The sequence below is a fragment of the Bombus vosnesenskii genome, unplaced genomic scaffold, assembly GCF_011952255.1.
Source record: "Bombus vosnesenskii isolate JDL3184/JDL3185 unplaced genomic scaffold, Bvos_JDL3184-5_v1.1 scf7180000014540, whole genome shotgun sequence".
Classification (NCBI taxonomy): domain Eukaryota; kingdom Metazoa; phylum Arthropoda; class Insecta; order Hymenoptera; family Apidae; genus Bombus; species Bombus vosnesenskii.
In genome coordinates this window covers 459,565-485,622 of record NW_022883508.1, presented here as the reverse complement: position 1 = coordinate 485,622, position 26,058 = coordinate 459,565, and the positions used below count along the sequence as shown (strand labels likewise).

The 26,058-nt window shown below is 41.2% G+C and overlaps 1 protein-coding gene across 10 annotated transcripts in view; it reads left to right on the top strand.

The window, feature by feature from the left end:
• LOC117240085 (RNA-binding protein Musashi homolog 2) overlaps positions 1-26,058 on the top strand; it is a 129,925-nt gene that overhangs the window by 77,439 nt on the left and 26,428 nt on the right. For 2 of the 10 annotated variants that reach the window (XM_033505955.1, XM_033505957.1), the window contains one exon: positions 22,436-22,709. The exons of 7 other annotated variants lie outside the window; for them this stretch is intronic. The gene's annotated coding sequence lies outside the window, so the exon portion shown is untranslated. The remainder of the gene's footprint in view (positions 1-22,435; positions 22,710-26,058) is intronic. One more of the 10 variants, XM_033505958.1, reaches the window with a different exon arrangement.

The window sequence follows — 26,058 nt, the reverse complement described above, 5'->3', positions numbered from 1 at the left end:
GCAAGATATAGAGCTAGTTAGTCGTGGAACCGGGACCTCGTGTGCCTAAAAAAATAGCCTAGCAAAGAGAGAGGAATCGGCCAACTACCGGTGGTATCCAGAGACAAAGACCTCGGTCGATGCACGTGGTGGTACTATCGGGCTTCTCTTTCTCCTTTGGCTTCCCTCTTTCTTCCGCCCCCTCTTCTATGTTCCCTTCTTCCTTCCTTCTCTCCTGTTCCTTTTCTCCTACCCCTTCTGTGTCTCTTTCCCCCTGTTCGTAATTCTCTTCTGATCTACAACCTCTACGAGTGAGCTCGACTCGACTCCGAGAACTTCCCTTCGCGATATATACCGGGTGCATCCACCATTCGACCAATCGAGAGGGAATAAATCGTCGTCAGGTCGCTCGAGAAATTTTATCGCCCGATTTATTGATCCCGCGAACGAGAGGTATTCAATTAGAGCCATTCGCGGCTAGTTCTGTCCGTGATTAAATTTTGTTCGTGTTATTAAATCGCGATATTAAATATCGTTAATTTGCGCAACTTCAATTAAAGTACTGTTCAAAGTAGGCGAAATGTCATACAAATTTGACCTTCTTCGGCGGTGTTCGTAGGCGACGGATGTAAATGTCTGATACGGAGGAGTAGATCGTAGGTATTATTCCAGAAATTAATGTTCCCCCATGGAAAAGTAAAATTCACAGCTTTGACGAGAATAGAGGATGCTATTACGGATATAAACGCTGCGTCCGTAATGATGAATAGAAACAAGGAAACAAAGCGGATACAATTTAAAGTCCGATTTAGTGCCACACCTCGTAGATCGACTCTCTTTCTCCTTCGTCCTCGTACAGAGCTCACTTACAATCGATTTTTCACGAAATGTCCGCTTTCACTCAACACGTCCAAGCCTATACATACACGTTCACTCTAATAAAGTGGAAGTTAGACAGGTTCTCCGAAGAAGCAGATAAAAGATCTTCACAGCATATTGAAAGATATGAGAGCCTCCATAAAATATATTTTACGCTTTACATTCGCAAAATTGGAGAACCTATGCTGGATTAAGTTACATTAATACGATAAGAATGTATTCGTTATATTTTTTATATGCCATCTTCATACGAAACCTATAACTTTCTGCACCTTTCAATAAACGCAGTTTGAATATCGGAACTGCCACCTTGTTGCCGCAAACTCTTCGATTGTTCGCTGTTTAGCGTTTCAATTCTCCAAAGAAATAAAATTCTCCGTAGAAATTAAATTTCCAGTACGTACGCACGGCCGAGATAAAGATCAAGAATGTCGAAAGCAAATTATGGTAGACGGAACACGCACTCGTCGCCGTTCGCTCGTTGGACCGAGACGGTTCACTTTTCTCTTTTATTGGCGAACTAGCGCGCTTTCGGTTCGACTTCTGCTCGATAATCGAACTGAACCGAATCGAGCACCGGGATCGCGCTCCAAAGATTTATTCGTTACAATAGCGTAGGTTTCCGTTTGTTCGAGTCGCTCACCCGGAAAAACGTTATTTCTGTGTAACCGGTGGATACACGTTCGCAGCTACAAGTTCGTCCAAAAGTTCTCGTTAAAAATTCACGTTGCACGCAATTTTCCAACACACGCGAGAAAAATCTCGACGAAAGTCGTACAAGGGAAAAGAGCTTTTTGTTTCTCTGTGTCTGCGTACGCGTCCGTAAGATGTTGCTTTCGCGCCAGACTTCGAGTCAGAAATAAAGCAGCCTTGGACGATCACTAATTTTACGGCCTAAATTAACACGCGGTCCGCGACAAGTAACCAGAATTGTACACTCCATACTTCGATGGTCCATTAACGATTTTGTCGTAGTGTTTTTTGGCATCGCCGAAATCGCTTCACGGTCTCATTGGCAGTGACTTTACCGAAGGCGTGGATTCACTCTGGTTTAGGTCGGAAGTTACGGTAAATTTTAGCTTTCTTTCAGTAGCCAAGAAAGTATTTCGTGCTGTCGAAAGAACGGCTTCAAAATTTCCAAGTACGTATCAGCGATTATTCGTGAAGCAATCGAGGAATTTTCGTTTACATAGCACGTTTCTTGTAATCGAATTGAACATGCAACCTTGAATATCGTGGTTTAGTGGGATCAGATGTATCGATTTAAATCGTTACGACGACAATGACTTACATAACGTAGCTCGGTAACGTGACTCGATCGAAATGCTTTTCGAGCATCGACTTACTAGATTCGTTTCACCTTCGTACAGTTTTATATGTACATACGATCTGGGTCTTCCTGCAGTCTCGTGCGCAGTAACTCGTATACCTCAAAACCAGATTTCTTTCGATCTGAAACAATTACTCGTTAAGAGTTAGACTCATGCTCAAAAGGAGTAAGATCATTACATTCGTGTCCGCCAGTCTCCCTGAAGAACTTCGTTGCTCGACTGACTCGTCGGTATTTTCTTTCCTTTTTTGGTTCTTTCATCTCGTTCGCGAATCACGATCGCTCTTCGTCTCTCGAAAAGCGTTGGCGTTTGATACTTGAAAGCCATCGAAAAAAGGCGAGCGAGTTGCGTTTTCGACTCGCGTCGTTGCAAGCCCCGGTACTCATGCGATGAAAATCGTGTGCCTGATGGATTTCGATGAACGTCCCTCGAAAGCGCAAAGTAATGCTTTTTAGAATTTCCTTTCTTTTTCTTTCTCCCTCCTTCCTCCCTTTATCCGCTCTTTTTCCTTTTTCTCCCTGTTTAACTGTGTCACGATGCATTTGCATCACTGCTACATGCAATCGAGCATCGAAAACCGGAGCTGAATGCAAGATGCAACACATCGCTTGGAACACCGTTTCGAGAAATGCTTTCTCCGAAAACGAAAAATGCGGCTCAAGCGATCGATTCATACGACTTCAACGATGAAACGTGACATCGAGCAGCACTTAAAAAACGCAACTTCGAGCTCCTACGGTCTAATTGATTCTACGTAATGGAATTCCGTCGGAGATCGAACGATCGAGGCTTTGTAGTCTTTGCTCGAGTTAAAGTTCCTGTGCCTGGTTAATGAAGACTGGCCAGACAAATTAATAATGCAATCTTAAGATAAGAGCACGGCTTATGATGGCCCGTTTAAAAAGGTTAGGGTCGAGTCTTATCTGAAAAGTAGTTTTCTTTAATTACTACGAGGCAGTCTCTGGTTATTTTGTTTCGGTCCTCGTAAATGCGGCTCGATGGTAATTGGTTTAATACAATATTGTATAATTAACGATCGTTACGAGTTCAGACTTTTCCGCAACAATAAACGGGTGTTCGTTAGATCGAAAATTGTATACATGCTTAGTACTAAATCATGAATTGTAAAACGGTGGAGATTGAAGTAACTTTGTGAATAAGCGAACAGAATAAAAAAATGCCCGAAATGAATGGTGTGGGTAAATTCGACGGTATATAGATCAAGTGAAAAACTCTTGTTCTCTCGTATGTGCATTGGGTCCGTAGGTCAAGTTATTCGTGGTTGGTGCTCCAACACAAACCCATTTGTCGTAAATCAAATTTCGTCGGGAAAACTCGCCGTTCTTTCAGGTTAAGCGGGCTCCCGTATCCAAAGTTGAGACAGCCCAGAGTTGATGTGTAAATTTATATACCATCTCTCTACTTTGTTCCGTCTAGCGTCGAAATTAATTTACTCTTTTTCAAACACAAACGCGTGAATCCACCTCCGTTAACGCGATCATAAAAATAGGGCATGCGAATTTTTGTCGTTTATAAATCGGGGCCAAGTGATCGACATCTAGTTTCATTAATTTTAGTTGCCCCGATTAAACGTAATAAAACTCGTCTCATTATTTATAAAAATAAAGTTCGTGCGAATTCCCATTGTTAATCTTATTTTCTACAATTTATCGTACTATCTTGATTTTCTTACGGCCATGAAGTCTCTATAATTACCGAATACGGAAACAGCGGCGTCTCTTTCACTTTCGTCGCATATGTAAGACCATAGTGGGATCGCAAATTTTTTAGCCTGGCGCTGGTAATATCTGTCGGCGTTCCCCTTCGTCCGAGATTTTCTTTATAGCCGGCTTAGAATCCGTGAGCCGTGGTGCACGCTAACAAAGCCGAACGAACGAGGAAACATTTTACTGTCGAAGCCTTCCGTTACGTTCGCTCGAACGCTATCGACTCACCAGTTTCATAATTGGAAGAAAATTTCGTAACAACCGTTCTCTCTGTATTCGATGCTACGAAATTCAATTATCAACGTTCATAAATTACGAGCTTGGAATGCTGGGTAGGACTTTTATATTCTGTTTTCCTTTCCGTTCGTTCTCATTCACGTATCGTTGGATTATTTTCCTAGCAGGATGCGTACAAATATCGATAATTTTCTGCGGTATCTTTCTTAAGATTTTTCATCGTCGTTTTTCGGAACGTAAGAAAATGATCTGCCAGTTCTTACTTTCTGAGAAATGAAAGTATCTGAAACAGAATTGCGGTCGATACCATTTCCGTTCACAAAGAAATCATTGATGCGTTGCAGATGGAAAAAGTTCTAGTTGAAATCTATCCGTGCATTTCGCAGTAAAAAGCGTCGATGTTTTAGAGATAACGATACGAGTAACTGCGCGCGCGTCGGTAAATTCTTTTTACGTGGTCGCTTACGAAAGCCTGCGAACGCGCGCCATTTTCGAAATACACGTTTCACGGCGGCGCCGTGGTACATTGCTGCGTTCAATTTAAATTCATCGTGCACTCGCTCAGGCGTTATTAAAGCCGTCGGCATAAATTTCGGCAGAATTGGCGGCGGAATCTAATAAACGTCAGATGGTTATCGGCCTGATGAAATATCAAATCAAATTCGATGACTATCGCTGGCGGTGTAGCTAATGAACGTTAAGAATAACATACGAGGGTGCAAGGTAAAGAATTTCGTTCTATCCATAAACTCCTGTAACGTATAAATAGATGGAGTGTAGGAATGTATAAATGGACGACGTCAATCTTATTTTAGCGTGTAGGTACGCTCGTACTTGAAAAATCAATAAGACAGGATTTATAATCGACTACACCGATCTAACTACTTAACGCACGCGTTACCGCCAAAAAATGTGACTTCTATAAATATATTTTGTTACAACATCCGCACATCTGTTGGTAACTCGATGAGGTAACGCGTACCATGTACCTTAGCTTCTTTGGTGAACTACGTTCACCATGTAGTGTTCGGTCGAGAAGAAGTCTTTAACATGCATGACAAAGCAGATAGTTCACAATACTTTGTGAACTCTACTATTCTACGAATCCTATTATAGAATTTTCATCCAAGGCATTTTCCTTTAGCTCGCCTCATTGACTTTATTGACTGCCATCACAAAAGGCTGATATTACAATTGGTTGATCGACAGATCAGCCTGTCTTTCACTTAAAACTCTTTTCCACTCTAAACTTCTTCTCGACTGTAAAATTGCATCGCTTTTATTAATATTTGCGAACATTTCATCGAGGTATTAAACACCAAGATATCGCCAAACGCGCCATCTCCAACATGTCTAGCCATCTAGACCAGAGTGCAGTCAATCCTCTTTCGGATTGGAGCGATTCTACCCTACGTAATCTCGCCTCCTTTTCATCGTCCGCGAGTTTCATTGTCACGACCGGCTGCTCTCGGCGAGTACATACACTCCCACACTGGTGAAAATGTTGCTCTCCGAGTACCTAAGTACCTACACGAGGAGAGTCGCGGCGCGATGCGACTTCTATCCTTAGCCTCCTCGGACAGACGAGGTTGCGAAGCCTCTTCGAGCAGCCGGTAGGCGCCAAGGCCGAGCATTCCTTCACCTCGCCCGATTTTTACTCTTTTCTTTATTTTCTCTCCTCTCTCGCCGCGATCTCCCGTCGATTATCCCCTCGTCTCCTTCTTCTTGCGCTTCCTCTCAAGGGGCCCGATGCCCCTTGTCCACTAACTTCTTTCTCTTTCTATTTCTCTACCTGCGGTTTTCTCATTTGTTTAGCATCTCACGCTGTCCTATCTGTCTCCGTTTTTCTGTCGGCTCATGCAACCAGTACCTAGAAGAAGAATGGGACTCTGCGAAGTCCTTTCAAATACTGTACGCATGCTCGATACGCCTTTAGTGCCATTTCTTTTCTCTAGTTTGCTACATAACTGTCTATATTTGCTGTATCGCGTGGTTTAGGTCAGCTGAGAAGCGGATAGTTATTTTAAACATGGCGCGGTTTGAGAAGCGGCCGGACGAGCAATTTCGATGACGCGGTTATTGGCTGGTTTGGAATTTGATACAATTCGCGTCACAATAAGTTCATATCGCGTTTAATTAATTGACTAGCTCGTTATCAGATTACTTGGTAACGAGTTTGTATAACGGAGCAACGGTAACGTAACCGAGTTACAACGTTGTTAGTTACGTTAACGACTCTTAATACTTGGGTGTTTGTTGCTTCTCGTGATATATGTGCAATTTTTACAACGAGAAAGTTGTTAAAATCGATTTAAAATTGAAATGGGATCGTTTACGCGATGAAAGTGGAGTGCAATGAGAATTAAATTAGCGGTTAAGTATAAACCGCTTCGTTTACCAGGTTACTGTCTTTTCTGGCAAACGAGGCACGACCGGCAGTTATGTTATTTAAAAATGCATATGATTTCAATCGATGTTGACTTCGTCTTCGTCTATGATGTCACACACGAGTCGCTCATAACTATGCTGATCTATTCTATAAATAAAAAATGGTACCTTCTAACTGTATCTTTGGAATTTACTTTTTTATGACTTAGTATGACTTAAGTATGACTTAGGTAAAGAAAGGAAGAAATTTACAAAAATACAAGTTGGATGCTACCAATCAAAAGTTTGCAACTATTACATGTTTCTTATATTTACTTGACGAAAGATTTTGTCAAAGTAAACGATACTGTCATTGATATTTGCAGCGCTAACGTGTAGCACGTGAATGTAGGTATAAGCGCAAGTTTTTATTAGAGACCCGCGAGTTTCAAGTAGTTTTCTACCGAAACGAAGAGTTTATTTGGTTAGACTTCTCTTTTCTTTCGTAGTCGAGCCACGATCGCACTGTTTTTCCACGAATCGCATTCGCACAGTGGTCGAAACGTTCACAGAGGAATAACACGTATTTACGATGTACTTATTCCCGTGGAACACGAGAAAGCACACCACGCCCTTTTTAAGTGGCATGCCTTTCTTTTGCCAGACGCGCGCCGATGGTGTATACCAGATCCGCGATATAAACTCTTCTGAAGTGCTCCCTTCTAGCGGCGAGCGCGACAGAGAGAGGGGAACCGGCAAGGATTTTATTACGTACTCCAGCGAAAGTTCTTTCCGAGCAGTAACGAGGTGAAAATGAAAAGAATAGCGACCGCGATCGAGAGACACCGTAATAGCTGCTGCATCGACTACTTTCCTATCGTTTTCATTCGGAGAGGATATCCGATAATGCGAACAGAAAACACGTATTAATCAAACTCGCTGATGTTCCTCCTAAGAAACACGTTGACTATTGTACAGCGAACATAAACGCTTGCTCTGTGCGTTCGCGTGACGATAAACGCGCCACGATTAAACCAGCGACAGCCTGGAACGTGCGTATCTCGATCAACAAGTGTTAATCCGTTTAGAAAAAAGATTGGAACGGTTTTTGCTGTTCCGGACGCGATTAATTAACGGGACGAGGTAACGAGTTTGCGATTTTTCAACGGAAATTAAAGTTCGCCGTTGTTTCTAATGGAATGTCCGCGTGAATTAAGCCGATTCGCCACACGTGCGTGTTATCTTTGCGTATCAAACTTTTCAAATTCTTTGCAGTTTTAACGAAGTAGCGATTTAATACGTTTGCTGATATTCACGCATACGTTGTGTCCTCTTAACCTCTTAGGTGCGGCTTTTGCGCGGGGTTGTTTCTCTGTACGGTAGAGTTTGACGCGAATTACGCGTAAACGATACATCACTGTAATGTGTGACGGATAATGCCGTTCTCACCCAAGCACATTGGAACGAAGTTTTTGATAACTAAATTATAATTTTTCTTAAAAATGCGATGCATATACTTTAACTTTAATAATTTACTTTAATAATTAATAATATAATTGAGTGCGATATATTTTAAAGCACAGTACGACACATAGACCCACGTTACAATTTTCACACTCATAGCGCGATAGTGTCTGTCAAATTGTTCTTAATTTTCCATTTTGAAGCGACATTTTGAGGTTGAAGATTCTAAAAAATTATAAAGATAAGGATCGGCATGTTAAAAAGAGCATCTAATAATGGTATATTTATTTTAACGAAAAGCAACAATTAATACCTGACACTGGCATGTTAAAAACAAAGACCATATGTTGTCTGTATATTGTTAACACTGTTATAAAATGTTGTGAGGGCAAAAAAAGTGTGAAGCAAGACAAATGAAAAAGATCAGACGGTTCAAACGGTAAGCGAATGAATCAGTAGAGTGAACCACTATAGTGGCGCGTCGTAATATAACATGACATCCACGAAAATCACTATAGTGGCGTATCGTATCTAAGAGGTTAACTGTTTGAATCTCAAGTAGCCTGATCGCGCTGTTTAGATTTTGTGTCGAAAGGTCCCAGTACATTTGAACGCTACTGACAACTAACGGTATTTTGCATTTCATAGTTTTCTTCTCAATAATTTTTATTGAACAAGACCTGAAATATTTATAAACTAATAGTACACATATATAATAATATAGATATATTCCATAAAGTAACAAATGTGACGAGCGCTATTGTATCGCTTGTTTCTCTTCGCAATTGATTAAAACAAGTTCGGGATTTTTCGGCCCTATTCTTTCAATGACCCGTGGGACTCAAACGGTTAATTATCTGAAACTTAGCTATCTGACTCTCGTTGGTAGGTTATAGACGCAACTGTTGCGTCTTCGCTTTTGCGAATTTTAATGAAACCATTTGAAAAAACGAACAGAGCTTAAGCAATCGAAATGGAAATAGAAATTAAAATAGATATGATAAACTGAAGATATCTGAGACGAAATAGATAAGTTGTTAGGAGGGAATAGTTACGATATTATTTTTCTTATTAGCGATGTTTTTCAGTCTTTTATTTTTCTACATTACTAAAACATTTCAACTAAGAATTATCACTAGATTAGACAGAGATTATTGGTCTACGTGAGACACTGTTGCAACCATGCGATTGAGGTTACATTTTGCCGCGAGAAGGTAAGCAGAAGAGAAAGAAAGAGCATAAACGAGGCATGCTCGGTCGTGAATAGTGGCGTCGATTCACTTTCCCGCTTCGGCGAGCGAATTCGTTTTCTTTCCTTTTCGCTCTCGCTTTCGCGCACCGTCAGTTGCTGTACGCTGTACGGTATAGCAGGTCTGAGAGCCAGTCTGTAAATTGCTCGCTAAAAGGGCTTTTCGAAATGGACGGAAAAAGGGAACACGAACGCTCCTCCTTTTCTATCCTTCCTTCCTTTCTATTTGTCCATGCGAAACTTCACTGACATCTTTCGATCTCTTTCTTCATTTGTCGACTTTCGATCCGTTAGACTTGCATTCTGTCATTCGTTCATAGCCTCGGTCGACGAAGACAATAGAATGGACAGAAAAACGGTACTTGCATTATCGAGAAAGCAGTTAGCAACCTTCGTCGCATAGGACAGACGTGACGATTCAAGGAAAAGACAAAATAGCAACCTTAGTATCTCTTTGTTTCTTTCAATAATTTGTCGTCACATTCATCGCACAACCACAATATTTGAATTTGCTTACATAATTGAATTTTCCTAATCTCGAAATCATATTCTAACATAGTCTCCCTGTACACCATTATACTACAACAATACACATTACCATTCAATCCGGTCGAATCGATTCAATACGGAATAATTGTCGTTGTTAATCTGCGTTCAACCTGATGAAATCGATTCGATACAAAATGGTCGTGAATGTGTTAATTAATCGATGACGATTGCCCGATATGTCGGATCGAGTGGAAAAATAGTATTCTGAAAGCTTGATTGCAGGCCATGTGCAGAGAAGACAGAGAAGGCACAGGCGGACAGGCAGGAGGCAGGCTTGTTGCAGCGGCCTCTCCAGCCAAGGCCATTGTCCGTGGCTGAATGAGCTCTTTGTCCAGGCACATGCTGCCCCCGACGACGATGTCGGAGGTAACGCAGGCCTGGTCCAGGCTGCAACCTCGTGGAAGGGTCCACTTGCTGTACCGCGTTAAACGATCCAAACACGCTGTCTAATGTATAGCTCTGATGTATGGCCTCTCGTGCAGGGACGAGTAACAGCTGTCGCTAACCTACCTACCTTCCTACCTTTCGCCGCATTAAGGGAGCCCCTCTTAATCGCTTTGCACAGACTATCACCTGGCCTGACCTTCATATAGTCATTATCAATCCTGTTATATACTCGTTATATCGGAAATAAGCCATAGTTCTGCGATGGTCGGTTGTGTTTCCAATGACACAGTTTCAGAGTCCAACTTGTTTGCGAAGTGTCGGCCAGTACCTTTCTTTGTACCGTTAATGCCGAAGAATCCTACGCGTATACCTACCTGTACTTTTAACGAAGAAGCGATATTTCACCTCTGCTTATCGATTTCCCTAATGGGCGAAAAGAATTCTAGCGTTATCGTTAAGAATGCATCGTGCAAGGAACCAGGAAACTCCGAATATAATCGCGTTCTTATTTGGAATAAAATGATAACGGACGAAATCGCGTAACGCTTTGGATTTTATCCAAATTACACGCGACGACGAGCGTTTTATTCGTATAAAGCACACGATCGTTTGTTAGTATGCTAGTTACAAAGTGCTGGAAATTATCCAAAACTAATTCGAAGTAGCACGCTATACCCCGGTGAACAGGGTGAGATCATAGATCGAGGTCTGGATTGTATTATCGTTGCGAAATTATCTGGTTATTAGAAACGTTCGCGGTGTGTGCGAACGATTTAACCCGTCTATGGGACATCGATATCGAGAATAGACGAGCCCGCCATTCCGGTCAATGTTCATTCGAACGTATTTCTCCACGTGTTACATAATTTTCGACCGGGATAGAGCCTCGTATCTCTCGGTGTCCGCTAATCTGTCTTAGTCACGCTCGATTCGAGAACCGAGCGTGAATTATCGTTTGGAAATTGCTGGATTGCTTGGTACGTGACAATTTTTGTTTCCACATAATACGAACCCCCAGAAGCTACTGTAAATAGAGAATTAAACATTAGTAAGGACAAGTCAATTTCAATTAAATCGGTTTCGGTTTCGATCCTTTCAAACGTAAATACAATGTAATTTATTTTTAATGAAGATGAGTGAAGATATAGGAAATTCTAAATAAAGAAAGTGTCGCGTTCAAGAGATTGGTAATTCCGAACGACGGATTAACTGATTCTCCTCCATGTATTAAACATAACTGATTAAAGCGAGTTTACGGAGGAAGTGAATATGAATGACGTGGGTCTACGCGATACGCATTGCTTGATTGACATTCATTGACTAGCTTTCTCTTTCCTTATCAAATCGCCCTTATTGGATCCGTAGATCGAGAAATGTCTGTCTTTTGTGAGGTCTAATGCATCTAACGTATCGACATATTCCAACGAAAATTAAAATTGTCCCGCCTGCTCGAGACTGTATAGAAATGTTGGAGTGACGTGAATGATGCATACTCGCTCAGCAAGAATTATGCAGCAAAAAAATTTCAACAGCAGACCGAATCTCCCATAACGAAACGGAATAGAATACCGAAACTCTGGGACTTTGTAACGAGAAGCGCGAAAAACGAGAGGATATTACTGTTTTTGTGTATACGCGGAGCATAGTTGAAAGTGTCGAGAATTTTCATCGAAGCATCGTTTCACGGTACAGCTCTTTATAATCTCGTAGTGGAACGTGCAACAGCTGCCTACCTACGTTGGACTAGCTACCATCGGACATCAAAAGAGGGTTGCTCGCTTCTCGCTTTCTACAAACTACCACACACCTGGCGTGCCAGCTACGCGGTCCTCTTCCGCATGGATACAGCGTGTACGCTTCTTTCGCGTGGAAAAAGTTGGCCTATATCTTGAAAAAAATATTATTTCCTTCTAGCCAGGTCATACGTCAACTTATAAAACCTGATATCTTAGCATTCTTCGCTCGTAAAATTATACTTCTTTTCTTTTCTACTGTGCAACAAGCTGGATTCCACGATGTAACAGAATAGATGCGTTAAGTTTACATTTAGTTGAACGTAAGTTCGAAAGGAGAAATTATTTATTGGTATTTGAGAAAATAATTCGAACGCGATACAAGGTTTTCTATTCCGTAATCTTTAGCCGTGGTAAACGCATGGTAAAATAATCGTGACCCTTTTCTTCCATTATAGCGAGTATTTCCTCTGGGCTAGGTGGCGCAGTTTCGTCCTCGCCGATTTGATCGGTTTCATTTCCGTCCGCGTCCAGCATAGGCTCGTTTCTCATTAACCGGTACCGATTGTCCAAGTGAATCGCTGGCTTCAACTTGTGCCGTTTGATTATCTGAAAACGAAGGAACCATGTTAAACGTTATACTATGTAGGCGTCACTTTGTGACAACGTATGTGTAAGACTATGGTTACGATGAATGCGTGTTCTGATCCTATGAACTGCTGTTCTGACGAACGAAACACCCAGAGATCAAAATGTATGCATACATGCCTAAGAATCTATACGGAGTGTCGGAAGATACGTGAGGATGTTTATAGAGACTGTAGACATCAAAGCGGTGTAAAAGGTTCGCGTATAAAAATGTCCTTGAGCCGACGTATCTTTCTCTTTATTTTGTACTTTACTTACTCACGCTTCGTCTTTCACATTCTGTTAACGCAACAACCGAAATCCTATCCATATTCTATGTCACTTATTTAGATTTTTATCTCAAAGTAAAATGAAATAGTATATAACTTGAAAAATGACATCGTAGTCCAATTCCTTTCATAGTTTTATCTACAAACATTTTCTACATATTCTTTGATATTCTCTATGCATATTTATTTTGTTTCGATATATTCATCGAAATAACTGATCGTCAGAACACTCTTTTGCTATAACCGTAGTCTAAAATACACGCCCGACGATCGTTGTTAAAAAGAAGGGAGAAAGCGATAGAACTAAGGAAGAGGAGATGCACGAAGCAACAGAGTGGACGGTTATCCAAACATCTCTCGTGCAATGAAACGACAGCAAAGTGTCAGGAATAAGTGTAGTAGTTGACCAAGTTGGTCTCGATATTCGGGATGATACAAAGGAAAGAAGCTTTCGCGGATATGCCAGCCTTCATCCAGCGATGTAAGAGTTTTTCGGTAGAGATGTCTCGACTGCGCAGCAACTATCGGATAGAAGTCAACGTCAAACAGCAACGTCGCTGAAAATCCATACTGCGTCGCTCGCAATAAGCTGCTTACTCCGTGCCATCGCCCCTCTGTAAACCCTCAGCCCCAGTCCCGTTAGGAACTTTGTCGTTGCCATTGTCAATATTAAACCAAGCCCTGTGTTTCTCGCCGTCCTGCTGTACAACGCGCTTCTCGAATAATCATCCAGCCTGCATGATTGTTTCGTGCTCGCTGGAAAAATGCTCGAGTCGCCAGAACTGCGCGAAAGACGGTGCAACTTTCTATCACCAGGAAATTGTGTATGTCCTTTAAATTCATTTGCGGTCAATATCACCGAGGGAATACTTTTAGTAAATTCGACGGTATTATATCATGGTGTAAAGATAGATAAGAAAGGAAAAGAATTTTATTTCAGAAAGTATGGCTTTTGATATCGACCGCAGAAGTAGTATCGTTCGCGGTGCAACGATATTGAAATGAAAGGTCCAGTTGTTCTTCGTATTGATCGACGCTCGATTCGCGATTCTAATGATCGTAGATCTCGTAGGGTGACGCGATACCGTCTGCGTGGCGGCAATTATAATTACAAGTGCGCGTCCGTAGTCGTCTAGCCTTAATTAATTCCAGTTTCATTCCTCTGCTGAAGCACACATTGAAAATTCAACAGCCATCCTGACAATTTTTTTCGACGACGAGGAAACGGGGAAAGCCTGAAGGAATCATTTTTGCCATTGCTCGAATTCGAAAATCTGTTGCTTTGTTTAGAACGACGCGAGAGGATGCGAAGGTAATATAGCGATTTTGAAGAATTTCGTCGATCCGACGAAGCGAGGATTACGCCCTCGATGCTGCTGTTCTTTGCTGAGGCTTGAATGCGGCAGGGACGAAGAATGCCAAATAATGGCGGCGCCATCGTTCGAATTGGCGGCGTAGGAGGGGATTTGGTGAATTAATCCGCCACCAAACGAGTCGCCTTTTACCTTTGGGACAAGTGATTTTCGACAAATTATGTAACCATCTCTCTATTTGTCGTGCCTCTAAATAATGATCTTCAAATTACAGAAACGACTCTTTCATTTATCACACAAAGTTTCATTGTACGTTGCAACGATGGAAATTAGGATAAAGAATTAATTAATGGAAACACGCGCACAGAGATGCGATTAAGGTCTGATGTTACAATGTGAACCGTTTAATTTTAATTCAACGCAAACTGGACTGGCAAATCGCAAATTAGACGCGACTAATTCAGAAGACTAATGCGTAGAATTTCAGTTGAAATTCTACGTGTTCTCCACGAGGAATTATGCCATAAAACGCTAGTTCGGAGCGTGAAAAAACATTACCGGTGAAAACTAAATCATGCGACATTACGACAAGTTTAATTATGCTCGTTGCACTGTGCTCGATTTTAAAACGATTATTTGCGCATCTCATGCCGCGAGAAAGTATACCAACAAATGGTGATCGATCGTTATTGTTAGCAGGTTGTACACGTATGTAACTTGAATCTATTCCAAATGCATTTTGAATATCGCTGAAACTGCAAACAATGGCTGTTCCATCGTGTTCTACCTAAAAACTTTCTTTGCCCATCGTTGGCTGCGTTTTTCAAACTTTCGTTATCGAAAAACCGTAATTCGTTAAAAATCTATGTGGAACCATGTCGAAAGCGGTGATCTAATGAAACGATACATCGTACTCGCGATACAGTTGGCGATCGATCGATTGATCGGCCGCGTACTGACTTTGCTGCCGATTAAGCGGTGAAAAAAGTTTGTGTGAAAACATAAGAGATCTCGAGTGGAGCGGAAAGAGGAAGGAGAGACAGGAGGGGGAAGAGAAAGAGAGAGAGAGAAAGCAGTGCTTTGTGCAACCTGAAAATCAAATTATCTCGTTAGAAGCCGCAAAGCGGAGATTCCAAAGAGAGAGGAAACCTTTGGAAACTACCCTCGTAAGCCAAATGCCTGACCCGAATTCACAGGTCTTCCTCGCTCGTTTACTATGCATCCTTTTTTCCTTCCTTTTTCTTCTATGGCTTCCAAAGCGCGTGATATTCTAAATCGTTCGAACACCTGCGTCCGCCGATTCGTTCGTAAACAGAGAAACCTTGCTCGGCATTGTTACGAACAGCGGAATATTAGGCGAAATACGAACGAAAAGCTAATCAGATTGCGGATGTTTGTGCATACGTGGAAAAATCGAACGTAGAAAAAGTACGTAATACGCAGGATTGTACGGAATGTTCAGAGTACAGCGTGTTAATTATAATATTTGGATTCAATCTCTCTAGTGGAAACGTCATGATAATCTGAATCTGCGTGGATATTCACAGTTTATTAATCGCTATTCTAATAACATACTTCAATCCCGTTTTCCAACTACGTCGGAGAGTATACTTGCTTCAGCAAAGAAGATCGGTCAATTCGAATTGCGAAATGGAAAGGTATAGACCGTCTAAGAGAGAGAGAGATTAATTAAAGTTCCGAATTTTTACAATTAAGTTATCGAACTATGCACGTGGTCGTACTCGAGAAATTATTATGTATACGCTGTACCCGCATTCTGCTTGCACCGTGTTTCTAAATTATCAAGAAAAGCGGTGAAAATTAAAAGATGTAACCTTCTGGGGTATTTCAGTCGCGTTCCGTAGACTTACTGTCTACCCGTACGGTGTATTGATCTTAGGGGGGTGATTTTTAAGACGAGTTTCCCGACGACCGGCACAGATGGCGCCACCCTACGGATGGCACTCTCTTCGCCGAACATCGTTCTCGCCCTCGAAAAATTCTCTCATCGATCCGATCGCGTTTTTCTTATTATTTTTATTCGCGTATTCCATTTCTAAGAGAATATTTCTTCTATAGCCTCAACAAAATTTTCTGCCTCGTTCGTTTTTGTATGCTTTCAAAGCAGACAATATCACGAAATTTCATTGAAATTGTCGCGTCTACGGAATCTGGATCGGTCCGTTATAATTTCGAAGAACACAACAGCCGTAGAATACTCGCTGCTGCAGTTGAGGGGAAAACGCAGGAACGCGTTTCGAAGGAAGGAAGGTTGTAACAATTCTATCAGCTTGCTAGAGAGAGGATCAATAGTCAGGATGGTGAGAGAAATTTCTGCCGTCGTATCAGTAGTTGGCAGAGACGCGCGATACAATTTAACCAAGATATGACCGTCTTTAAAGAACGAAGATACGTATCACGTTAATTTTTGTCCACGGAGATAGTGCACGTACTTGTTCTCTGATGCGCGATAGACACGAAAGGAGATTCGGAAGGTAAAGGAATTCCGAATCGAATTAAAATTTCCATTTGAAACGAGTATAGACGAAGACGAGCAAACAAGAAGTTGTCGTAGCGCGTCGGCGACACTCGATAAAACGATGTCGTCGTTTCTTTTCTCACCTCGTAGAAAGGGAAACACGGGTGAAGAAGGAACGAAACTGTGATGCAACGCGGGAGAATAAGAGCTCCGGATACTCGTCGATCAATCGCTTCCTCTTTCATCCCCTCTAGAAATACAAACTCGTTCTTTAATCCTAGCGTGAACAATCCAGGCACTCAATTTTTATATTTCTTTCCGCGTCATTTGTGATCCCCGTTCTTCGAATACTTTTATTTCGACATTCACGCAGAATTGTTCGACATTAAAGCTATAGTTCGCTTGGAGGTAAATTTACCTATACGCCTTTAGTGCACCTACACGAAGGTTGACCAATAAGGAAGAAGAACGACTGAAAGAAAGTTTAGAAAGTAACGAGACGAAGTTCAACCCTGCGTTGCTATTGTTCGGTTTTAGAAAACGAAAATTAGTTACGAGTCTGACTGTATTTACTTTAAAGTACCCAGTTTTCAGCTAGTATATATATTTCGCGCGATAAATGTGATCCATGGAAACTGAGCTCTTGAAATTAGCGCAGAGCATCCTAAAATCAAGTACGAACTATTATCCGGAAGCGTTGTGCGTTAACTGTAACAGAACGATACGTACTCCAGCGTTAAAGAAGAAAATCAAAACTGCTATACAGCGTACGGAAATAAATTTAGAAGGTGCAAATAGAAAAAAAGAAGAAAAGAAGAGACACGTGTGCTATGTGAAAGCACGTTGATCCGAAACGCGATGGTAGCCGATTATGTCGCGGGCACACGGCACAGCGAGGTTATTGACCAGGAAGATAGGTTCGTTGGGGGTGGCCTTCGAAGGGAGGTGTCGGCTGTGGCGGTGGGGGAGACGGTGGCTCGAGCCGGGGGTAGAAATGGAGTTTGCTGGCTGGTCTCTCAAGAGCAGCCACCGGAGGGTGGGAGTCGCGAACGGCTCGGGAGGGGAGTTTTGCAACAGATCTACAATACTGCGCTCGCTCGCAGTCCTTTTGCATGCCGGTTCGTTCACCACCGCAGCGTTTCCATGCACGTGGAACGTACGCTCCACGGCTTCTTGGAAGGTGGAACGCGACGAGGGAACGAGAACGTTTCACCCTGGAACACGAGGGATGAGACGACGCTGGCTAGTGGGTTTGACTCTAAAAAGTCAGATGAGACGGTTCTGCAGGTGGTTCTCAAATCGTCGTTAACTCGTCGATGTAGCTGTCGCGCACGCGATGGATCTACCTCTCGCTTCTCTTCGTTTTTCTTCGATTCTCTGAGACTTGGAATTATACTGTACGAGAGAGAGAGAAAGAGAGAGAGAGAGAGATTTCTCAAGTAGAGGCTAGGATCGCATTGGAAGCGGCGATGCGAGCGAAGAACGTATTGGAACTCGATTTGGATCTAAGGATCGATTCCGTTGAATGCCGCAGGAAATATCAACGTCGAGACACGCGGCTGGCGCGTTCGAAAGGCTGCTCGTTAATTCGCGGCGCGCGCCTACACGTGCTGCAGCTCGTTAAGACGATGCAACGACCGCGTAACGTATGCTCGTTAATTCGCGACAGAAGGAGCACGTTTCTCACGAGGAAGATACGGCTGCCAGACGATGCTCGCGAACTCAACCGATCGCAGCAAAGAAGTGCCAGTTTAACGCAGTGTCGGACTTGAGACTCGTCGTTGAGATCCGTGTGGTAAATGTTCTAGGATTTATCGACTGCTTTTTTAATCGGTTTCGTTTGAAAAATAAAGCGGGAAACATTGCATATGAATGAAACGAGAAACATGAGTCGAGCATTTAATTTACGAGGTGTTAGGTAACTTGGTTTTGCATATTTAAATTATCGTAGTTAGGACATTAAGAAATTACTACAGTTGTCTTTGAAATTGTAATAAATCGTTTTCATTAGACAGACTTCAACAATTTGATTTGAATAATTGAATAATCTTAAAGTAAAAATCTACATATTTCAGTGCTTGTATTTCGATGACGCACACTTAGACAACAACAACGACGCGGTCGACAGATCGAATCGATGATGTTGAGGATATAAGATTATTCTCAGTTTACGATACGGACAATGTATCTGCTATTTTTGAGAAGTTGGAATTTCCAACATTGCAAGTTATAAAATTTACAACTCGGATCACGTCTACAGCTTAATTAGCATCCTATGCGCTAGAAGGGTCCGCTCAATAGCAAACGACGCGTCATAAACTCCGACAAAAAATTCATCGATTAAACGAGAATTACTATAAATACATTTTCGCTTATCGATCTCTCGCGTTTAAAACGATTAGAATCTCGCTGCGCTAAGGATTGTCGTTTAATTAAGTCGTGTCGCCGATATTTTCGATTAATTCAACCAAGTACCCGATCTTGCGGAATAAATAGCTGCCACTCGTCCCTACAGATTCTTGACTTTCTTTACATTTTCATCGCATTTGTCTCTCTCTCTCTCTCTCTCTCTCTCTCTCTCTACTTTTTTCTCTTTTCTCGTTCCGGGATGCCAATTAATTGATTCCATCCACGGGATGCCAAACAGCAGACAGCAAACAATTCCACAACAGACACGATGTAGCTCCCATTTCTTGAACGATTTAATTGCAAACAATAGCTTTCAGACAAATACCGTCCGCGCAACGTCGTTTTAAGGGAACGTGTTTATTTAACATTTATAGCATACCAAAGAGTCGATAGAATGACACGATATCAGAGATCTCATTGTATAAATACAACATTCGACCATTGGCAGAAACGTTTTTCAAGCAAACGTTTCCATTTTTAATAAAAGTACGCGAGCGAGCAAGTAAATAGTAAAACGACTTTGACCGTATCGCTGCATTCCGAATAAATGATTCAAAGTCAGATAAAAATCGATGATTTATGCGATTTTATTTCTGATTATCGTATCGTTTATTATTACTTGCGGCATTGGTAGAACAGACAGACAGGATCTCCTTTGCTTCCTCCCTTGCCTTTATTCCGGTTTACTGCAGTTACGCCTACGAAATTGTCGTGGGCCGAGAAGACGTGGGTTTGCACGCGCATTGTTCGATATCCTCGATTTATCAAGAGACAACAGAGGAAAGCGACGATTGTGTCGATACCACCGACCTTGATTTTGCAGGAAGCAATTTTATAAGTCTCCTTTATATGTCTCTATTCGCAGATAAAATCTCTGTTCCTGCATCAAAATCGAGACATTTCTCATTTGGTTGAGACGTTGAATACTAATCGTAATGATAATCCGATACCATACTGAATATTACTGAATATTACTGATTCCATACTGAATATTAATCGCAGTGAGACTGAGAGATTTAGAGGAAGCAAAGTTGATCGGTTTGGCTTCTAAGTGGTTTAATTGTTATTCGCGCATACGAGACCGAGAAGCTGCGCAACACTTGGCATCTTCGTGACCGAGTAACTGCTATGAATACCCTTAATCTGCTTTAGCATTACTCCTTTTTTGCATACCGTTGCTCTCTCTCTCTCTTTCTCTACTTCTTCTTCTTCTCCTTCTTCTTCTTCTTCTTCTTCTCCTTCTTCTTCTTCTTCTTCTTCTTCTTCTTCTTCTCTTTATTCGCCACTATACATAAGGTGGCCATTTTCAAGAGACATCAGCAGGCCCTCGTGCCTCTCTCGAGGCAGTCCTCTCAACCTTGAAGCAACAGGGTCATCCAGAGCCCTTTCAAGTTTTCCGCTTTTTTCCCCGCTTTTCTATCGTTTCTCGATTTAATCCGCGTATCAATTCGTCAACGTCGGAGAAAAGCGTGGGAAACGAGCAAACGGATCTGCTCGTTGTCAACGAATTTTTAGTTTTCTATTTCGTCGATTAACGATTCACTACGCAATTTTTTAAACGACTTTTTAAACAATTTAAACAACGATTAATTTGGAAACGAAAGTAATAAATATTCTTAGTCGTTTGTATTATATTATTTATTCTCGTATTATATTTTATTTATGGGATTTTCACGAGTAGATTTGTTACGATATTACGCGACACGTTTGATTAATCTGTGAACGAGCGTGTGCAAACTGTGCCGACTAGAATACTGGCAATTATTAAACGTCCCGATTATCTTCGTGTGTAAATATTAGTGAGAACGTTACATGCAAATCGGCAATCTAAAAGGGAAATAATGATAGTAACGCTAAAATTACAGACGATTAACGTATAAAACTTGCATCAAAGGAACTAGAAATTACCGATCAAAAGTTTGTAAATCAGTAGGTATTTCATGAAACAATCTTTTTATCGTAGAATAATTTCTAGTCAAAAATCGACGTTAATTTTGAATCGACAGTAGAATCGCAAGTTCCAAATTTAGCACAGCTACAATTGGAAAACCGATTACAAATTTTTCACCGGTTGTAAGAAACAAGCTCCGTGGCAGATCGGTAAAGCTATAAAAAATAAAATTCCTATGCAAAATTGCGAAATAATCGTTTCAACTGCTCTGGCAGTTCTAGCGTTAAATATCATAATCCTCGTGTCCCGATTAAACATGTGTCTAAATGAGCTGCTCGTTTAATGTAACACGACCGCGTAAAACCGTTTACACACGTACATACATATTATGACCTTAAAAGAAGAAGTACATATGTATGTATCGCGTTTGAGTTGAAATTAGCGTGGGCTTGGATTTAAAAAGAGCCGACAAATAAACCGATTCCTCGATCGATAGCGTATGCACCCTCTTTCCTCATAGGTTAAATAATATAGGTTAGTTCGCAATGGGAGCTGGCGTTGCAATTAATCATAGCGATCGACTAGCTGCAGAATTGCGTTTATTTGTGTATAACTGTATAGTAACAGCAATCTAACGATATCACAAGCTATACGGGTTATAATCGCTGTCTGTAGATCGTGTATACGTAACATATACATATCTCACACATTTATATATGTATATAAATATCGCTTGTAGTTGAAATATTCATTTTGACCTGCGAGAGCCCTTACTGGTAATTTAGTGCGACGAGACTATTGATATATCTGGTAGTGCGGCAGATTTGTCATAGAAACTATATTTTGTCGCTTCTCTCTCTCTTTTTCTACATATATATATTTATATATATACAAGCACATATACATAAACTAGAGCGATTGTCCTTTTTATTTTTCGATTTCATTAATTCTCAGTGTCATATATCGAGTAGTGTTTTCTTAGTATCTATATATCTATATATCGATGTAATTACTATATTGTTACTATTACTCGTCGTTAGATTTTTATCATTCATCTCTATTTTTTCTAACACCGCTCTCCACCAGAAAAGAAAAGAAAAGAAAAGAAAAAAAAGAAAAAAAGGAATGTTTCTTGTCTTATATAAATTTTGTAATTGTCGTGTCACCGATATATAATCATAGATCACCATATATCGTTGAGATCGCTAAGATCGAGCAACTCTTCCCGATCCCCTTGGTTAGTAGGCATATTATAACATTAGTGTTGTACGAGCAGTCGAACGATCTTGCTGTGTCCACAAACGGTTCGAGAGATCGCGTAATAGTCAGAAACGAGTTTAAATGACGAAATACCCTTCTCTCGACCGAGTTTGTTCTCTTCCTAACCGTTTTGTCCAATCGTGTCTTCAGCCTCCCCTTGATATCTCTTTCCTTCCACAGTACCCATTTTCTGTTTTTCTTTTTTCTCGAGTCTCTATTCACACTGTCTTTCGCAACGAAAACAAGCATCGACGATTTTCGCAGGCTTTCCACGATTCTTCTCGGGGAAGAGGATCAGAGGAAAGAGGGGAAAATGAGTTAGAGAGACAGACAAAGGCGCAGAGCAGCGACGGGCCGGGCTACACACGAGACCGAGCACGAGCCTTTTCACCCGAGAACCCCTGTTCCGTCTCTCTTTTTTTCAAGGATGCAGGTACGAATCCTGGTCGCCGGTCCTGGTGAACCGACGTTGGACCACCAGGTGCGAACACGAACGACGGACCAACGGTGACCGGGACCCGGTGCTGTATTGTCTCTCGTGAGTCCCTACTTACCGAAAACTCTCTGATCAATGATCAGGTAAAGAGAGAAAGGCAAACGGAAAGGGCTGCGGACCGTCCATAGCAGTATACACCGTGTTGTTACTTGCTACACTTCCCTGTAGCGATGGGATCTCAAAACACCTCGAATCGCATCGCATCTGCATATGCTACGTTTGAAGAAACGTGGAACTTTGAACACGAATCGAAGCATACGATCTCTTGAAAATCTCGATAAGTCTTGGAATTCCTGAATGTCTCGAATATGTTGGAATATCTTGATAGTTTGCAGAATTTCGGTAGTTTTTGCATTAGCTTGGTAAGTATTCGATGTTTTTCTGGCGTCTTCAATCGATACTTTTGTCCAAATAGTGATCAACATGAGGTGTTGACGAAGGTTTGGAACGTTCGACTTGTCATAAACACGTTTATTTATGTTATTCGTCTTTATAATTTCCGCTACTCTAAAGCTACACTTAAGACCTTGAAGACTGAAGAAGATCGAGACTTCCAAGACGAAGAGTTGCAAATATTCGAATCATGTTCGAAATTCTTCGAATATTCGTAGTCTTGTATAACGCCCATCGCTACTTTCTGCCGGCTTTGCTTTCTCGATTCGTTCGTTGCTTTGCCGTGCAGCAATTTTAGATTCTTGGTTAGAAAAACCGAGAATTTGCTCGATATGCGAACTTTTACTCAGCAAAAACAGCGTACTACGTATGTACAATAATATGAACGATACGGGACGATCGATTCTCTCGTATACTCCCTTTTTCCTTTCTCTCTCTCTCTCTCTCTCTCTCACCCTTTTCTGTGCCTTTCTTCTCTCTCTTTCTCTCCTCTTTTGCTCTCCTCTTTTGCAATTCTTGCTCTCCGTTGCTCGCACAATGCACCAGCAAGCTATCTCGCTTTCTTTCTTTCTCCATTATCGCGCACCCAAGTAGAATAATCGTTAAGCAAAGCAGCCAGAAGCGTGCGTTGAAATACAAGACGAGGAAAAGGTGATACCTCGTCCTGGACCGACCTAGATTGCTAGACACCGTTAGACGTATCCAACATCGAAACCAGCTGATAACTCGGGTCAACGCATCGTCTCTGTTCACCTTTCACTCTGCGATAGATAGCGAACTTCTCTACCGCTTATTCGTGCTACAGCCGACAGCTATTATCCGATTGTATCCGTAATAAACGAACGCGATCAATCACGATCGTTTAAGCTTCATTTTGTTTCTTTTATGGTAGACGTCCGTTCTATATAATACAGTTAAATCAATCTTTAGTTGGCACGCTGTTCGGCCGCGATTAGTAGATATAAAATCGTTGAAAACGAGAGAGCGTACAAGCGGAGCGCAAAGTAAGAAGCTCGATCAGTTATCGAGACGCGAGTAGAGGAAACAGAAGAAGGTCGATCAAGACGAGTATTAATCGGTTGATCGACCAGTTTTGGTAACCGATTTAAATTGCTAGAACCGGTTGTTTATCGGTAAATCTATTAGATGCTAGTCAACGTTACAGATGATTGGCGCCACTCTAATTTCTCTCGATTATGGCCAGGGGTGTGTAGTTACGGACAGAAAAAATTCTGTTAAATCTGTTTCGATGAAACTCGTTACGCAACTAAATTGCACACGCCAACTTTACACACTCGAGTTAAGAATACTAATTGTTGTCCGTTTGTTTCTTCTTTGCTTTCTTTCTTAAGAATATACGTATATTTTTAAGATAATCGTTAATTTTCTGTCTTTTCGAAGCTAATTTAAAAGTCACGGTGACGATTGCTGGCCGAGGCTGCGCTGAGAGTTTTCTCTCGGAGGGAACGAAAGATTTCAAGTGAATTTGAAAAGTCGGAAAAACACAGGGGTTGGACGATCGTGAGTGAATATTGGGTAGGGAGATGGTCGCGATAGCGCGTCGTGTTCCATGGTCGAGAAAAGTGCTGGTTGAAGATGAGTGATTGAGCAGAACCTCTGTACACGTCACGCCGCATCGCATCGGAAATGAGTCCTTTTCGATCTTACGAAAGATGCCGAACGAAATCCTGCATGCGAAGTAGCCTCGACACGACATAGACGATTCTTTGTACGATAAGTGAGTTTTGTGATTAACGAACTTTCTCGAACGCATGGAAGAGGAGTCTGTTACAAACGGTACGTATGTATGTTACGACTCGCGTAACGCGTAATGGCGCAAATGCGATTCTCTTGTCGAGGGCAATGTCTAGTCAGACAGTTCCTCGATACACTCCGTTTATGGACGATGAGAGAATCAATTATCTGGATTAGTTAATTACTTATCTGGAAATTGATAGAAATTGCTTTTAATATTTTTGCTGTATCGAAAACTGACCATTGCGTGAATCGTGTTCTTTTTATACGTTGAAAATTTGGTTTTATAATTCTTTTTGTAAAAGAGATCATCGTTAAAAGTTTGTAATTGATTTATAATGGTAACTTTAGCGAAAAAATCGACATAATATGCTTGAAGAAGAAGATAAGAAAAGGCAGGATTAATAAATTAGTGGTCGTGTTCGTGATCTTGGAATATAACATCATAGAGAAATATTTTCGATGGCAGTATTTAAATATGCAAATCGAAGTATCGTTATTTCCTACTTCGCGTAGAGGATACGTATGTAGTTCCGGTTTGAATGAGCTGTGGTAGAAACGAGAACTACGTTTCAAACGCTTGCTTACTCGGTAAATCGAAATAGGAGAGACGTCGGTAATGCAATACGTTTTGAGCATTGTAGAAATCGTCTTTATCGACTACCACAAAGGTTTCTACCGTCTTTCTATTCTACCTTTCGCTACGATATAGCGGCCTGCAAGGTATGTACGTCAGAATCGATCACTGTTATTCATTCTAATTCTTGATCCTCTTTTTTACATGAATATTTTTGTATACGTAAACAAACTATATGAATATTTTTGTATACGTAAATAGATTATCTCTTGTTCTACATTCTTCTTTCCTTTTCTTTATCTTCTCACATGTTCAATATTTGACAATTCTTTTTGTACGTACTTTAATGATATATACGTATTTGAATCTATAATTGCAAGGACATCATCCGGAGCGAATGTTCTCTCTTCCAGAGGCAAACAAGTGTTTTTAATATCGCATTCCCGTTTGAAACACTTCGTTATCATTTTTCTCTAGCGTCGTTTCTGTAATTTCATTCTACGGAGCATAGGCTAATTGATATTTACGAATTCCAGTATGATCAATTTCCGTGATCACGAGTTTTTACGTTCCGGCGAGTTTATTTCGGTCGATTATGGAGGAAAAAGGATTGGTATAGCAGTTTTCGCGATATGATATCGTGGTAAGGTGATTAATTAAATACAA